The sequence below is a fragment of the Rhinolophus sinicus genome, chromosome 14 (assembly GCF_057876585.1).
Source record: "Rhinolophus sinicus isolate RSI-liver-muscle chromosome 14, RSI-T2T, whole genome shotgun sequence".
In the NCBI taxonomy this organism is placed as follows: Eukaryota; Metazoa; Chordata; class Mammalia; order Chiroptera; family Rhinolophidae; genus Rhinolophus; species Rhinolophus sinicus.
In genome coordinates this window covers 152,564,168-152,580,881 of record NC_142514.1, presented here as the reverse complement: position 1 = coordinate 152,580,881, position 16,714 = coordinate 152,564,168, and the positions used below count along the sequence as shown (strand labels likewise).

General features: G+C 46.1%; 1 protein-coding gene across 12 annotated transcripts in view; it reads left to right on the top strand.

Moving 5' to 3' along the window:
• The window catches only part of PLEKHA7 (pleckstrin homology domain containing A7), a 204,137-nt gene that overhangs the window by 78,034 nt on the left and 109,389 nt on the right, over window positions 1-16,714 (top strand). Inside the window, exon 1 of one of the 12 annotated variants that reach the window (XM_074336077.2) lies at window positions 6,032-6,503. The exons of the other annotated variants lie outside the window; for them this stretch is intronic. The gene's annotated coding sequence lies outside the window, so the exon portion shown is untranslated. Of the gene's footprint in view, window positions 1-6,031; window positions 6,504-16,714 lie in introns of those variants that run through there. 12 annotated transcript variants of the gene reach the window in all.

Below are 16,714 nucleotides of genomic sequence, written 5' to 3'. Positions count from 1 at the left end.
GGGTGGCTACTGGATGGGAATGGAAGGGCCCAGGCTTAAATGGAGGGCTGTGGGTACCGTAGGGCTTGGCTTTGGGGTGGTAGGTTTGACGGGGGCTGGTGGGAGGCAGGCCTGAGGAGATTTTGCCCCAGTTTGGGCTGGAGGAGAATTGCCACACTCAGCCCTCCAGGGCGCGCTGTCCCTTAGAGACCTTGGGAGCTTACTTTGTCGGTTTAGGATGGAGTACTCAGCCTTGTAAACTGAAGGGTTGATGGGTCGTAAAGTAGGTATGAGGAGATGAGCAGTCTTGTAGATGCTGACTTTTGGGAGGAGTTTAGAAAGGGGGATGGGCTTATGGGATGAGGACTGTGTAGAGGGAGGTGGGCTAATGGGGACGCCATGTGCAGGGAGGGAGATTTTAGCTCTAATGTGGGCTGTGCATTGGATCAGAGAGGTTCTGTGAGACAAGCTGCTGTAGGTCCCCACATCTGTCCCCTGAGTAACTTGGCTTGCTAGGGGCTCTGGTCTTCAGGGCTGCACTGTTCTGATAGCTGCCCAGGGACACGTACTTCCCGTCTCACCCACCCAGCCTTCCAGGGAAGGAATGAATGAAGGAGGGCTTGGCTGCAGAGAGGCTGCTAATCCTGACACCTGGCTTACTGTGGAGTCCGTACTATCTGTCCTCCCACCTGGGTTTGTTGTATGTGCCCTCAGTGACACCCCTCCCCCCACACATGCTTTTAGAGTGCCACCTTCTCCACCAGTGCCCTGTTCTGTTGGTGATCTGCTAGCACTCTGTGAGTTGAGTGTTTGGAGATGGCACTGATTAGGAACAAGTTTTTTCTATTCTGGGAAGTCTGCCCAAGGCTGCCATCTAATGTCTGCTTATCTTGCAGCCTGCTGGTCATGACTGAATATTCATTGATAATAATGGCCTGACTACTGCCTGGGGAAGCTACTCAAGGTGATTCTGTAAAGGGTAGTTGGGTGGTAGTGTCCCTGTGGCACTGTGAAGTGAGCAGGTCATCAGGGGTTGTGGGGAAAGCTAGGCGGCTATCAGAAAGGCTGTGGGATTGTGGGTAAGGAGGGGGTCAGTCAGGTCAGTACAGGTTGTAGGGTCAGAGGATGGAACAGGGCTGCTTTGGAGATGCCCCCCTGTTCTGGGCCTAATGTCTGCTGGGCAGAGCGGGCTGTGGCGAGTGCTCAGCTGAGGGCGCTGTCCTGGGGCCTGGGAAAAGGGGCAGCCTGTGTCCGTGTACCAGCTCCTGGGCTTGTCTTCTCCCTTCCCTGTTCAAGGAGGAATCGGAGTTGATGGTGGATGTTACTGTGTCCCTCAGCAGCAGCTGTGGTAGGGAGCCTCTTCCTGAGACAGGCAGCCCGAGAAAGTACCCAGGCTAAGAGAGAGGTGCTCTGAAGGTTTGTTCTGAATCGCACCAGGTCAAGAGGACAAACACAATAACGACCCTGGCAGCCCTTGCAGTCTTGGTTTGCAAAAGCACAAAATTCGTCCCTGGGGTTTATACTACGTATCTGTAGTGAGGAGAAAAGAGATCAGTATTCCAGGCCTGTGTCGGTGGGTGTCCATGAGCGAGTGAGGCCAATGGTGTGTGGCGCTTTCTCTGCACATTTGGGTTCAAATTCAGTCTCTGCTGTTTACCAGCTTTGTGTCTGAGCTTCTGAGTCTGTTTCCTTGCCTGTTAAATAGGGACGGGGCTGCCTTTCTTCACCCCACCTTCTACAACTGTGCTTGTTAATTGCTATTATTTTTTTATTACTTAAAGGTAATTATCCGATCCTTGGAGCAGCAGCTGAGAGTTGTTTTATGCTGTAACAAACGAGAATGTCAGAAATGCCCTTTGGTGCCCACCCCAGGGGCCACACCCGGGCTCCTCGGGTCAGATGTGAGAACTGTCTTAGAAGAGTGTCTTCCAACTTGCACATCAAACCTATTTTCCAGCCTCAGGTTATTGAAAGAGGCCTTGGAGAGCTGTGAATCCTTGACTGCACGCACACAGCACAGTGGAACTGGAAAGGTGGCGTGCTCAAACTCCTGCTAAAGCAGCTGTCTCTGGTCCAGCCAGGATTATGGGACGTTAGTCCTAAGAGCAGCCAGATACCTAGCACTTTTTAGCTACATGACTCTGGACAAGTCCTTTGCTCTCTTTAAGCCAGTGTCTGGTGAGAATAATAAAACCTGCCTCACACAGTTCTTATGATCAAATGGGATACTACACGCAACATTGTAAAGCAGCATGAAAACAGGTATTGACAGCTTGCTATGTAGCAGACACTGTTCTGGGTGCTTTCCTGTATTATCTCAGTTAATTCTCACATAGGATGCTGTTAATTATTGCCCACGCTTTAGTGATGAGGAGGTTGAACTATTAGGAAGTGTCATTCTTAACTGTTGGGTAGCTGACCTCCTGGGGAAATCTAACATCTAAAAGAAGACCTGTCTGGCAGAGTAGGAATAAACTGAAGTTCCTGCACGTATGTTTACACACTGCCTTTCTTCCACTGACTGAACATCCCAGGCTAATTCTGGATATAAGTTTTGTAGAATGAGAAAAAGAGCTCCTTATTGGTCCGTTCTTTGGGTGCCCTTTTCCTGTCCTCTCTGCCCCCACTTACGGAGCTTAGAGACACAGCACCTTGGCTGTGACTTTTAAGTGTCATTTGTGTGGGACTGCACCCCTCTTGTGCTCACTCTCCTAATGGTGCCTTTTAAGAACGACCTTGCTAGTTGGATCTGAATTCAGGCAAAGGAAATGTTTGGTTCAGAGGGGACCATGAGGCTTGACATTTTCAAGGTCCCATCTTTCTTCCTGATGGTTCTGGTTAGCTGTTGGCCTCCTTCCCTCTGCTCCAAACGATCTGCCAGTGAGCGCTCAGGTCTGAAGTTTTAAATGTGTTAGAAGAAAAAAAGAAAAGGAAGAAAGAAACAAATACCCTGTATATTTTGGGCTGCCAAAAAATGTATACAAGTGGACACTTTGGTCAACTTTGCTAAGCAGTAGTTTGCCATAATCAGAAGTGTCTGGACGCTGATGGTATCCACTTTGAGCACCTATTGTAATTGCAGAAGTCAAACGTGACTTGTATTCATCTTTTGTTATCAGTGTATATTGCGTATTACAATTTTAATAGTTTTCCTTTCTTAAAATGTGTGTGCATATTTTTGGCACCCTCTGTATAAGGGCTCACGGCTGGTGGTGTTTTAAACACAGGTGGTGCTCATTAACAGACAGTTATGCTCACAGCCTCAAATCCATTCTCATGACTTTGGAGCATATTTATAGGATAAGAAAAAGGCTGCAGTTTTGTGGGTTACTCTTTCTTTTTATGACAAGAATAATATTTATGACGGTGTGACACAAAGGAATAAAGCAGGGCTTGGGAAAAAGTAAAAAGCCACTGGTGGGGCTCCTGGCATGTGGAGGAGTTCCACTTCACAATGGCAGAAACTGGGAGGTTAAATGGCCTCAGGTGATAAAATTCACAGCCACCCAAGCTGAGATGGAAATCCAGGTTGTCCCATTACAAAACCAAATGCTCTCTCTTACGAAAAACTGCTGATATAATTAATCCCATAAAAGAGAAGCACAAAGTCAGTCTTTCAAGATGAGGAAAGGTATAGCATTCACCTCTTTGCCACTCTCTCGCTCGTATCTTTTTCCTCTATCTGGTTTTAAGATGAGTGATTCTAATTATTTTAAGTGGTATTCATTACCTTTTGACAAAGTTCCCTGCTCGGATTCTTTTGCTTCTGTGGACCACTTGATAATCTCAGGATGTTGGAACTGGGAGGAAATGGAAAGTTTGTTTAGACCATCCTCTTTATTTTCTCATTTGGGGGAAACTAAGTCTCAGAGAAAAGAAATGACCTGGGCATCAATAACTTTAGTTGAACCGGGACCAGAACTCAGGTTTTTTTTTCAGCCAAGTTTCTCAAAGTGTGCAAGGATGTAGGCTAACGCAAGGGTGACTATTTTGTATTTGAATAGTGTTGTATGGAGTATATGCATTTTTCATGTGTGTTTGGAGAGAAATATAGCTAGAACATCATACTCATCACTGGCAGCAGTTATTACTTAGGATGTGGCTAAAGTCTGTGTGGTCTACTTAAAGGAAAAAGTGGAAGTACAGGTTGGACAGGGACATGGCAGAAATCATGGAGGCAGTGTGTGGGCAACACTAGGGAAACGGTGTATATATACCAGTTTGCCTTCTGAAAGGATTTACTTGCCCTTCCCGCTTTATTCTTTCAGGGGCAGGAAGGAGGGGCCAGCCCCTACTGGAAATATACTACCTGCTAGTATTTTACCTGTGGGTCCATATTAATGAGCTCATTGTGGGTCTATTGAGAAAGCTCAGAGTGGTTGTTTACTATCCCATGGTCACATAGGATAGATTGGAAAGTCAGGGTTCAGATCCTAGCTTGAGCTCATTCCATCGCCTCTTGTAGACACCAGCTGCCACATTCCTCAAGTTGTGTGAGCCCTGGACCCAGCCTGCCCCCGTCCTCTTGGGTTCTGACACCTTCTTGTTCAGGTACCAGGCTCACGTGGAAATGAATGTGGTTGCGTTGCTAGGTTGCCACCGTAGCTTGCTAATTTAAAGCTTGATTTTGATAGAATTTCAAAGAATGTGCTGTATTTTTAATATGTGGTATTTATCCAATCTGACTCACGCTGCTAAGTGATAGAACCCTTATCTTGCTGCCTTTTAGCTTCTGTTCACATTGTGATGACACCATGTGGATTGTGAGCTCCAGGAAGACATGGACTGTGCCTGTCAGTCTTTCTGAAGGGCAGTTACCAGATGCTTTTTGAGATTGATTCATCTACCATGTTTCCCCAAAAATAAGACTTAGCCGGACAATCAGCTCTAATGCGTCTTTTGGAGCAGAAATTTTATTATAATGTAAGACCGGGTCTTATAATATAATATAATATAATATAATATAATATAATATAATATAATATAATATAATTAATATAATAGAATATAAATAATACCGGGTCTTATATTAAGTTTTGCTCCAAAAGATGCATTAGAGCTGATTGTCTGGCTAGGTCTTATTTTTGGGGAAACACGGTATCCATCCTTGGAGAGTTCAGAGAATCAACTAGCAGGTGCTTACCTAGCGTGGGGGTATGGACGTGCAGGTGTGGGGTTCTTCCAAGTTAGCTGAAGAAACCCAGAGTTACAGGTTATGAAGAGAGGGCCCGTTTTGGGAGATTCTGGCTGGAACAGGTGCTCTAGGCTTTGGGTCCCCCCTAAAACAGCAAAACAGGTTCTGTTCCTCAGTGGTTTAGGGTCCCGTGGAACATGGCCTCTGTCACGAGGCAGACAGTCACTGCCCATCTGCCATGCAAGAGGTGCTGTGATAGCGGGATAGGATGGCCTCTTACCTGAAAGGTGTTCATGTTCTCGTCCCGCGCAGCTGTGAATGTGTTACCTTACGTGGCCAAAGGGACTTTGCAGTTGTGGTTAAGGAAAGGATTTGCGGATGGGGAGATGATCCTGGATTCTCTGGGTCAGCCCGGTGTAACCAGAAGGGTCTCCATGAGTGTCAGAGGGAAGGAGACACAGTGGCAGCGGAGGCTGGAATGATGCAGGGCCACTGGCCAAGGAATGTGGGCAGCCTCTAGAAGCAGAAAAAGGCAAGGAATGGATTCTCCCCTGGATCCTCCAGAAGGAGGGCGGCCCTGCTGACACTTTGATTTGAGCCCAGTGAAACTGATTTTGGACTTCTGACTTCCAGAACTGGAAGACGATAAATTTGTGTTGTTGTAAGCCACTACATTTGTGGGGGTTACTACGGTAGTGTTAGGGAACCAGTGCAGATGGGTCCTGAAGATCAAACAGCAAACACAGTCCCTGCCTACAGCGGGGGCAGGGGAGGGAAGTACAGAGCTAATTTTGATAATAGTGGTGAACATGCCGCCAGAGTATAAGTCCAGGAGTCTGTGGGGCCTGGGGAGAGACGGGAAGACTTCCTCAATTGGTGCAGGGAAGAGCCTTTACGGCAGAGAGAAGAGCATGTACAAAGTCATGTCAGTAAGACCTGAAAACTAGGTGGAAGCTAATGGGCCAGGCCTTGCAAGGCAGAACCGGTTTCTCCTTAACACGTTTCGTATGGATCACGAGAATCTTCGTTTTTTCTGAGCCATGCGTTATGGACGGATAACGAGAATTTCAAAAGATTGGGCAGAGAGCAGTGAGAGGCCAAGACAGGGAGGTGAGACGAGTGGCCATAGGGAACCAGCTGTGAAAGTGCCTATGCAGTGGGCTCCCAAGGAAGACAATCCGGCCAGGCTCTCGGGAGATTTGGCCACGCATCATCTGGAGCTCATAGTGGGAAGAGGAAAGAAAAAATATCACACACGGGTGTGTAAAGTGTGCGCATCAAAAAAAGTGAGAAGTGAAACTCGGTACATATGCAATTTTTGCCGTGTCCCACTGCACAAAGGAAGCTGCTTTCTGCAGTATCACACCAGGAGGGATTACTAACATCATAGGTGAGTAAATCCTAAAAAATTCCATAGAAAAATAATAAATGACATAGAAGCATTTACGCTTTAAAGAGAAGAGTGCATTTTAAAGTATTTTCTTTTAAAAACCTGCTGGAACAGGGGTATGAGGGATTTAAACCCCACCGTATGCAACGTGTTAGGTTAGCCTAGGCCCTCACGGCCCTGTTTTCAGATTCAAGCCTTTTAGGTAACGCATAGTATGGAGGTAAGATGGGAAATTCTTGCTGCTACTCCCTACGGGTTGTGTGATAATAGTCAACAGCATCCCAGGCACCTGCTAGCTCTTTTACATACATTGTCCCATTTAATCCTCACAGCCACTGCACCAGGTAGGGGCTATTATTTTCTTCATGTTGTGACTGGGGAAGATGAGACGTTGGTTATGTAATGGACCCAAAGCCACACAGCTCGTAAGCAGTGGGTCCGAGATTTGAATCCAGACCTTCAGGCTTCAGAGCCAAAGTTCTTTGCGTTCTCCTGTGTGGTCGAAAGGTCACTGGGCCAGTCGTCAGTGGCCTGAGTTCGAGTGCTAGCTGCCCTGCTTGTTAGACTTAGACCAGGTCAGCCCACTCCCTCACCTCGGTGCCCCATCTATGAAAGTGAATAAGAGGCCTGCTGCTTCAGAGATGTGAGCAGAGGCAATCCTGAAGCAACGTGGTTTTTACTGTGAACTACAGGGCTCCCTCCTCTCACCAGAGTCGTAGACACCTCCAGCGAGGGCTTTGTTAGTGAGCCCCGTCTCTCAAGTCTAAGTCGCCCATAACGGCCAGGAAGCAGTTTGGGGAATAGGGCCACAGGGGATCACTGAGGTATCCACATAGGGCTCATGTGTTTGCATCCATGGGTAGGGTAAAAATAGCAAGTGGGCAAGAAATAGCCTACCTCAGGGTACCGAGAGAGGGGGTGTAAGTCTGGGAGGAAGGAGTGTGGTGTGCGTCGTGTTCCCTGCAAAGATGATAACGCTAGAGGTGACTAAGAAGGAAACCTTCCCTGACTTGGAGTCAGGCGAGCAGCATTGAGTCCCAGCCCTGCCCCTGATGGTCTGTGGGATATGAGGCAAGTTGATGTGAGTTTTGGAGCCTTGGACTCTTCAGGTGTCAAATCGGGCTAATGATTCCTGCCTTGCAAAGTATGTGAAAGCATCCAGCCTGGTCCCTGGCATGAAGTGGACATTCAGTAGATAGTGGACGTCTCCAGCTCTGGCAGTGCAAGACTTCTCAGGGTTAATCTAATAAATCCCAGTTCTTTGCGGGATTCTACCTTTTTCCGTTGCCTTTCCAACTTACATAGGAACATTGTAATTGGATGTGAAGGGAGGGTCTGGCCATAAAATGAGCACCCCATGAATCTTTGAGGGGGAGGACCCTGTCTGTGCTTCCCAGTGGGAAATAATGACGAGTAGTTTTCAGGTGGCTGCGGTGGATATGCTGAGCCATTTTGGAAGCAAGAATATGTTTGTCTTGCCAAGTACAAGATTGAGTGTCACCGTTTTGCTTTCTGGGAATAATGGCTGTGCAGATAACGTAGGTTTATGGCGCTGAGGTACGTCAGAGAACAGACTGCTCTTTTTTTTTCTTAATGCTTACATTTTCTGATTATTATGTTAATGTGCTTATTTTAGAATGGTTGGAAAATACAAAAAAAAAAGAGGGAGAGGGTAATGTTTACTTCTACACCTAGAAATGGTTACTGCTAACATTTTGGTGTATTTGTCTTCATTCTTTTTTGAAATGCATATATACTTTTAAAAAAATACAGTTTAATATGCTTTATTCACTTAACATGATGTCATGTGCATTTGCCAGATCATTGCATATTCCTTAAAAACATTTTTATTTGCTACACGTGTGATATTTAATCATGCCTCATTCAACAGTTGGGTCTCTAGATGGTTTCCACTAAAATGCATAAATACATATTTTCTCCTAAAATACATACACATATTTGACTTTTTTTTCCTGCACCATTTTCTTAGATTCCGAGAACTGGAATTCCTTGCTCAAAGAATAAGTACATTTAAAAGTGCCCATTGGTGGGATCGTCAGACTGTTCTATTTCCCTTATATTAACAAGCAAAAAAGTTATGGCATGTTACGGGGCTGTGGGCCAGCCGGCTGAGGTCCCTGCGTCTGCCCATTGCGTCCACAGGCTGCCTCTCCACTGCTCACTTGCTTCCTGGCGGACAGTACAATTGGCCTCTTGTGGCTCTTCAGTGAAATTTAAGTAATGGGTCAGCCTTTCCAGTGCTTCCCTCTCTGTCAGGAAGTCCGTCTTTGAATCTAACCTAAATCTCATCTTCTGCATTTTAAATCCTCACCTGCTGTGGGTTCTCCTCAGTGGAGCAGAGCAGAGCTGGGCACTGTCTGCAGGCAGCCTCCTCGCCTGTCTCCCCACTGCCTGACCACCACCACGGCTGCGGCCACCAGCCTTATGTTACCTTGGAGGAAACTTGAGGGTCTCTGGCTACTGCTGTCGCGACTGGGAGGGCAGTCCCTGCATCGAGTTGCTGCCGATAACGCCAGGTAGGGTTTCTGAACCCGAGAATGTGCATGCCACGGAGGCCAGCATCCCGGCCTCTCCTGTGCCCTCTGCAGAGCTCGTGGGGGCAATTAGCATTCACAGTGGTGCTCTCCTATTGACATTGCGGGTCTATCAGATTCGTTCTCTGGGAGAAAAGAAATGTGGCTGGAGCAGGGATTAATTGTGTTTCAGTCCCAAGCACATTGGCCGAGTGGTAGTGTGCGGTGAAGGAGGACCGCCAGGCAGGGAGAGCCTTCTGAGTGGATTCTGGTGATGGGAAAGCGGGCTGTCAGTGTGGGAGGGGAGGGTCCCACTCCGGGCCTCCCGCCCCGGGCAGCAAGCAGCCGCTGTGCCCTCCACTCCAACAGCCTGTCTTAGCCAGTGTCCTTTGTTGGGAGCTGACAGCTTTATTACGGGCAGTAGGATATTAATTTGGAAGGGAAATGAAAATAGCTGCCACTTCATGGGCAGCAACAGGCCCCTTGTATGTCGCTCACTGAGGCATTTTAGAGCCGGCTGGCAAGAGGCCAGTAGGGTGGAACGAGTCACACAGGAAACAGACTGGGAACTGAGTCCTGCAGCACCTGTGGGAGTATCTAACCGCGGCTTGAGCCCAGGGCATCCCTGGGGCCCAGCCCAGCCTGGCCGACCTCTGCCAGCTCCTTGCCCTCCCCTCCCTGTCAGCACCAGGATATCTTGCCTTCAGAGGAACTGCTGGATGCTCTCAGTTTTAGCCCCCAGAAGGTCCGCACTCTTAAGATGAGCTGCCTTGTTTTGTAATTGCTGTTCTCTGCTTCAGTACCTGGTACAGTGCTAATGATTGATTAACATGAAACCCAGTGGTTCTATGCCCTTGATAAAGAAGCTAGTTCTCCGCTCTTCAGCCCGCATTTAAAATTTCCATGTCAGATTAGTTTTCCTCCTTTTGAAGAGGGGAAGCTTTTTCTTCTGGCTCTCTCTGTTGCCCCAAATTCACTTTGGGGCTGGGTATCACTGGTACTTTTAGCTTAGCAAGGTGGAGCTCATCCCCACTGCAAGACCTTAGCCGAGTGAACGCCATCCTACCTCATATTGGAATCCCTTGAGGGGCGTTTAAAAAAATATTGATGCCTGGGACCCAACACCAGAGACTGATGTATTTGGTCTGGGTTGGGGCTCTGGCATCATCAGTTTGAAAACACTCCACAGGTGATCGTCATGTTCATTGATCGTCCCTGTAGAAGGAGAAGGTGTGTGTGCCATGTCCTAGCCACACTTTCCCTTTATGGGACGATGTGTGTTAGAAGCTGGTGATACCGACAGCAGAAGGTTGCTCCACATCCTTGATGGAAACGGAAAAGGCAAAATGACAAATGCCAGGATTGTCTCAGGCCTTTCCTGTGTGATGCTGGCTTAATGGCAAGCCCCTGTGGATGTACCTAGCACCCTGTTCTGTTACCAGGTGTGCTCTGGCTGTGTCAGTCAGGATGAGGGCACTGCAGGGAAAGTGAAAGATAACAAGGAACAAATAGGGTATGACTCTGTTTATAATTGGTTCATCAGCCAGGGCGTGGATTCACTTTTTTTCTCAAACTTTTGAAGTGTGGGGTACATGGGGTGGGGTACAGGGCTGTGAGTGAATGGCAGGGGATGGCTTTCAGTTTGGGTCTAGAGGACAGACCGGTCTGAGTAGCAGGTACCTGCAGTGAATGTTCAACCCTTCATGGCTTTTGGTTACCCCTCGCAGGCGGGGATCCCTCAGGCCTCACTTCTGCTAATTTTCCCTCGAATGTTGTAGACACCTCTTCCCAGAGGAGTCAATAGGGGATGGAATTATTGCCATGAGTGAATGAGCCCCTTCCCTAAGTGTGTTTGGGTTTGCCTGTGGGTTCCTTTAAGTGATTTGAGAATGGTTGTGCTTCTTGTTGGTTAATACATTGACTTGATGTTCTAAATCCTGCCACCTTCCCCCATCTTCTTTGGGGTGTTTGTGATTGGGGCTGTTCCATGAGCTGCCTCTCAGGTAGAGGGGCTGCTTTTGTGGCGTCAGCTACTCCTTAGCTTCTGTCTCATAGTTGGGCCACCTTCTCTAAGGTTCTCTCTGCCTTAGAGAAGTTGGAGCTCCCTTGAGAGAGCCCCCTGTAGTTTTCCCACAGGGGAGGAGGCTTCTAGACTAACCCCTGGGGTGCTGATGGCACCATTCCTCAAACTCACAAATCCCACTTACAAAAAGCCACACATATTTTTTTTTTTTTTTGGTAGCTTTCTAATGCCATTCAAACTGCAATTTGCTCACCATCTATAACAGGTTCCCTTGGGGTACTTGTTAAAAATGAAGTCTCTGGGAATAGAACCTAGGAATTTGCATTTTAGCCAGACTCCTCGGCCATTACCAGGTACAGGAATGTTTGGGAATCACTTTGTTAAAAAATGTCACTCCCCTTGTTTTACAGGGGAAATATGACACAGAGTAGTTAAGTGACTTGCCCAGAATCACACAGGGAATTAGGACTGGAGCCAAGCCCAGAAGAACCCAAAGCTAAGTCCAGAATGTTAATATGCCTCATATTTGTAGAGAGCTTCGTTCTTTGCAAGGATAGCCTCTCTTTCTGCTTCTCTAGTTTGCTAAGATGGAGAGTGTCATTCATCATCTGTTTTTAACAGATTATTCTTTGTTGGGGGGGAGTTGTCCGTCCTGTGCATTGTAGGATGTGTAGCAGCATCTCTTGCTTCTACTCCCTGGATGCCAATAACATCCCCCAGTTGTGATTATCAAAAATGTCTTCAGGTGTTGTTAGATGTCCCCTGGGGGCGGGGGGCAAAATCACCCTGGTTGAGAACCACTGCTTCATAAGCTGTGTGTTCGCGATGTTTCCCTAATGGCATCCTGAGACATTTATTTTTATGTTTGGGGACTTCAGTTTTAAATTTGTATAGCTGGCTTCTTCCCAACGTGGCTGTTGTGCTGGATTACACACAAAAATGAAGTCACACTGAATATAAGCTCTCTTCCCCCTCTGTCTTAGCCTACAGAGGAAAGGCATAAATAAGCTTGGAAAGACACTGAATTTGGACTCCAGTCCACGGTTTGCCTGCCAACCCTACACTTCTTAGCTGTGGGATCGTGGGCAAGTCTCTTAACCATCTTGAACCCCTTTCCTCATTTGATTATGATAGAAAGAGGTGTTTGTTGTGAATGAAAATGAAGTGACACCTTGAATGTGGAAGTGTTTATAAAACACTACTCATCTATTAAGTGGTGATGATAAGATTCAGGTCTAATTACCACTCTTGAGGTTTTCTCAAATTCAAAAGTGTGGAACTCAGCACAGCAATTCTACACTCGTATTTGTCCAAGTATATTACCCTTGTCATCTTTCTGCCCGTAAAGTTAATCTTCCCCTCTTTTGCCATGAATTTAATCTCCTCCTTCTTGGTGGCCATTGCGATATGTTTTTTGGGTCGTTTTCTCTGCAAGATTGGTCCTTAGTTTATTACCTGTGACTGATGGCAGCCAGTTTCTTTTCATGGTGAGGTTTCCGAAGGGCTGTCAAATATTTTGTGAAAATCAAAACCAGTGCCACCTTTTCCCTCATTGCCAGTACCCCGAGAGGTGCATGGTAATTGGTGCAGGAGGCCTGAATTGGTGCAGGAGGCTGGCAGGTGCTGAAGCCAGCCTTAATCTGCAAGGAGATGCATGCAGATGAACTTGGAGATTAACGTCCCTGAGCAAAGCTCAGCTAGTCCGGCACTTTATTTTGCAGACAGGGAAACCGAGCCCAGAGAGGGACCATGTCTGAGGTGTTGCAGGGGCAGAGTGAGATCATGGCCCAAGCCTCCCAGGGGCTTGGGCGCTTGGTGCGGTATTCACACACATCCAGGCTGCTGTCTCAGATGGTGCCGGGGTAGCAGGCCCTGCTCCATAGCCACGGTGCTATGGCTGCCTTCTGTTTTACTTCAGATGTTGCCTTGTGGGTCTTGTGAAATCATCTCTTTCTGCTCAATAATTTATGGATGGAAATTCAGCAGAATTCACACAGTGCAGAGCATGATTTTCACTGATTCTTCTAGCAGGACATCTTGAGGGGAAAAGGCACTGAGCATAAAAGGGGCTCCACTTTCTGTGTAAAACAGAAGCTCCTTTTGTTTCTTCTAGAGCCTCTAACACCCTGCCTCGGCTACACGTTTTCTCCGCCTGTGATGAGCTCCTATATCGTCATCTTTACTAATATTCATTGTTATTAGTACTTGCTGCTCTTTACGGAGTGCATGCTGTATGCCAGCGCATGTGAAGTGTTTCCTCAGTATACATCCCATTTGATACTCCCAAAAACTCTACCCAGAGGGTGGTATAACTATCTCTGCTTTGTAAATGAAGAAACAGGTTAAGTAAGTTACTCAAGGTCACAGACCAGGAGGGGCAGCTCAGATTCAAACGCCTCCAATTGATGAAGCCTAAATAGGCTGATCACTGTAAACCCCACCAGCCTGCTGCTCCTCTCCAGGCAAAGTCACTGCCTCCAAGGACCTGGTGTTTGTCAGCTGGCCAGTTTGAACCTTGAGGGCTGTCCTGTCGTGGTGGCTCCCAGCTTGCTAGGCCACCACCACCTGCCACCTGGGCGTTTCCTCTGACGGTGTGCTGAGAGCCTGAATGAGAAGAGCTGTCCCTGACTCAGGAGCCTGCAGGTCCCTTGCCAAGGGACACAGCCTTTAGAGACTAAGTCCTACATTTTGGTTGGACATGTCCCTTAACCTTCTGGAGTCTCATCTTCCTTGGTTATGACGTGGAGGAGATTCCTGTATCACCGTTTTTTGTTTGTTTGTTTTTTCCTGAGAGTATTACATGAAACACTTCGTATAGAAAGTGTTTGTAAACTCTGGGGTTAGGTGGGATCGTGAGACTAATGATCACTCAGTGCCTAATCCGTCACCATGTTGATATCACAAGAGGTGGAGTAGGAGCCTGGGGAATGGAATACAGGGACAGCTGGGAAACGAAGCCAGCTCACCTCCCTTGCCAGTCATTTCAAAGGCTTCTCACCCAGGCTTTCATCTTCATGCACCTCCATGACGTCATGCAGGTGTGTGGAGGCCTTTCTGCTTCCCTACCCAGTCTGGAGGAAGTGCTCACAGGCACTGATGGAGGACTAGGGGTTCCTGCAGGTCACGCGTCCCCCCCCAGGCCCCATTCCCCTGCAGATAGTCACCTGAGGGTCCCATACTGCTGTTCCCTGGGACTCTGCAGCAAAGAAGGCTGCTTGGGGTGGGGTGGGGTGGGGTTGAAATTGCTAATACAGTAGGTATTTTGAGTTATGGTGACTTTGAGGAAAGCATAGAATTTTTAAAGTTTTTTTTTTTCATTATGAAGGTAATATAACTGCATTACATCAAAAATTGGGTAATAGAGAAAGGGGGAAAGATACCGATATTTATTTTACTTTAATGTATTTCTTGTGAATTTTTGGGAGGAGGTGGGAGAATAATAATTTTCATTTATTTAATATAGGTAGACATAACATGGCACAAATTTGACAAGGTACAAAGCAGTGAAAAATGTCTTTTTACAGAACATGCTTTTAGTCATGTTGTACATATGATTTTGACGTTTTTTAGTTAACATTACATTATTTTCATATGTCTAAATATTTCTTATTCCCCACTTGAAAGATTTACAAAAAAATTGCAAGCAATAAATGCAAAATATATTTATGAATATTTAAATTCATAAATAAAAATTTATGAATTTGTATTCTAAGCAACATGCCATACTGATAACAGTGGTGGCATGTTATAGGTGAGTTTTATTTTTTATGCTTTTATTTATTTTCTTAAATTTTCTACATTGAGCAAGAATATTCAGAGAAGTGTACAGAGATTTTTCCATAAACTTAGAATTAACATTTTGGCCTATTTTTAACCTTCTGTTCATTCTTTGTGTTTTACAAACATAGTTGAGATTATATTTTATATCAGTGTAGGTCCTGCTTAGTTTTCATTTAAATAAGCATTTATTAAGCTTAGATTCTTTATAAACTTTGTTTTTAATGGTGGTGCAATATTCCATCAAGTAGAGACATATTTTGTTTAACCATTCCTTCATGGTTGGTAATATTACAATTAGGTATTTTTCTAATTTTTTACCGTAAAAAATAATGCCATAATGAACAACTTAGGAAACATAGCAGTTAGAAGCATCGACCTTGAAAAAAAGAATCAGTCTGAAGCTTAGATGAACTGTACACCCAAATGGATGGGTATACAGCAGACACTCAGCAGTTGCTTCATGCATGAAGGGGCGTGAGTAAAGGCATGTTCTGTATATGATTTCAATGGATGATAACATGAAAGAATAAAAAATGTTTTAAGGCAACGAAGGCCTGTCAAGAGGGACCCCAAGAGGGACCCCAAAATTCAAATCTGTCATACTTGGATAGCTTCAAGGTTTTTGAGAGGGTTCTGCAGTGTCAGCCACAAAAGCTCTCTGGGGAAGAGAGTGATCTGAAAATTGGTACAGCAGCAATGGAGAGCTTGCTCTGTCTTTGCGCCATGTCGAAAAAATCAAATGGCAGTGATCTTCTCCAGTCTGCGAAGGAAGGGAACATGGTCAGAAGGACAAAAGCCTAAAGGGTGGTTTGTTGTCTGACTGTGTGCTGACCCAAGTGGCTGCTGAAACCAGATCAATTTGTGGAAGGCTGTAAAGGTTTTCTTGGCTTGACTCTCTCTTTCAGAATTAAATAGGGAAAGAGAGTTTCTTTGAAAAGTGTCTCTCTTTGTGCCTGGAGCACTCTGTAATTTGGGCCTTGTCGGAACAGGCTGTCTTTATTTTGAATGTGGAACCACTGAGCTCCCCTTTTCGTTCCACTCTGAGCTATTTATATGCCAAAAAGCATAAGTGGAGGCCTTTTCACCTTCTCGCTCATGAATTCAAGAAATAAAGAAAGCAGCATTCTCTAGACTCTGTAATCCCTGAGCGCTGGCAACAAAGCAATGAAAAATATTCTAATGTAGATATCTGTGCAATGGTGCTGAATTGTGGACAGGCAGTGAGCCGCTCGGCTGTGGGGTCCTAGGTGCTATTGCTCAGCTCTGGGGTCGGGGGTCCTCGTTCACCTTGCTAAGCACATATATCCTGAACACATTCTGTTGGTCCATTTATTCATTCCATCCATTCCTTTACACACTTATTCTATTTGGTTCGCTGCAGTTAGTGGTCACCTGATGTTATATATCATACAGTGTGCAAGGCTGTAGTGATAACAGCTGACTAAGATTTCATTCCTGTTTCAGTCAGTGTTCAGTGATGGTCATGTGAAACAAGCTATTCTACACAGAAATGGGTGTAATACAGGGAACTGGGTGCTTAATCATTACTGGAAATAGAAGCAGGGACCTAAGCTGGACTTCGGCGGGGACACCCAAAACAAGACTCGGAAAATGACCCCCTAGTAACCATTTTTGTTTTTTTCCTTTTTTCTCCCTTTTGTGAGCTCCCCTTGCCTCCCCTTGCCCCAGCTTCTCTGTCCCAGATTTAGATTCTCTCCTTAGGGAAAGAACCGTTTCAAAGAATTAATGGATTATAAAGTGTTAACATTTAAGTCTGTTGTTAATAGTAGCTGTCCCTTGCTGACCCTTTACTAGAGTGCCCACTTGTGAGCTAGGTCCTTTCTATGCCTTACCTCAAGTCTTAAATCCTCTGC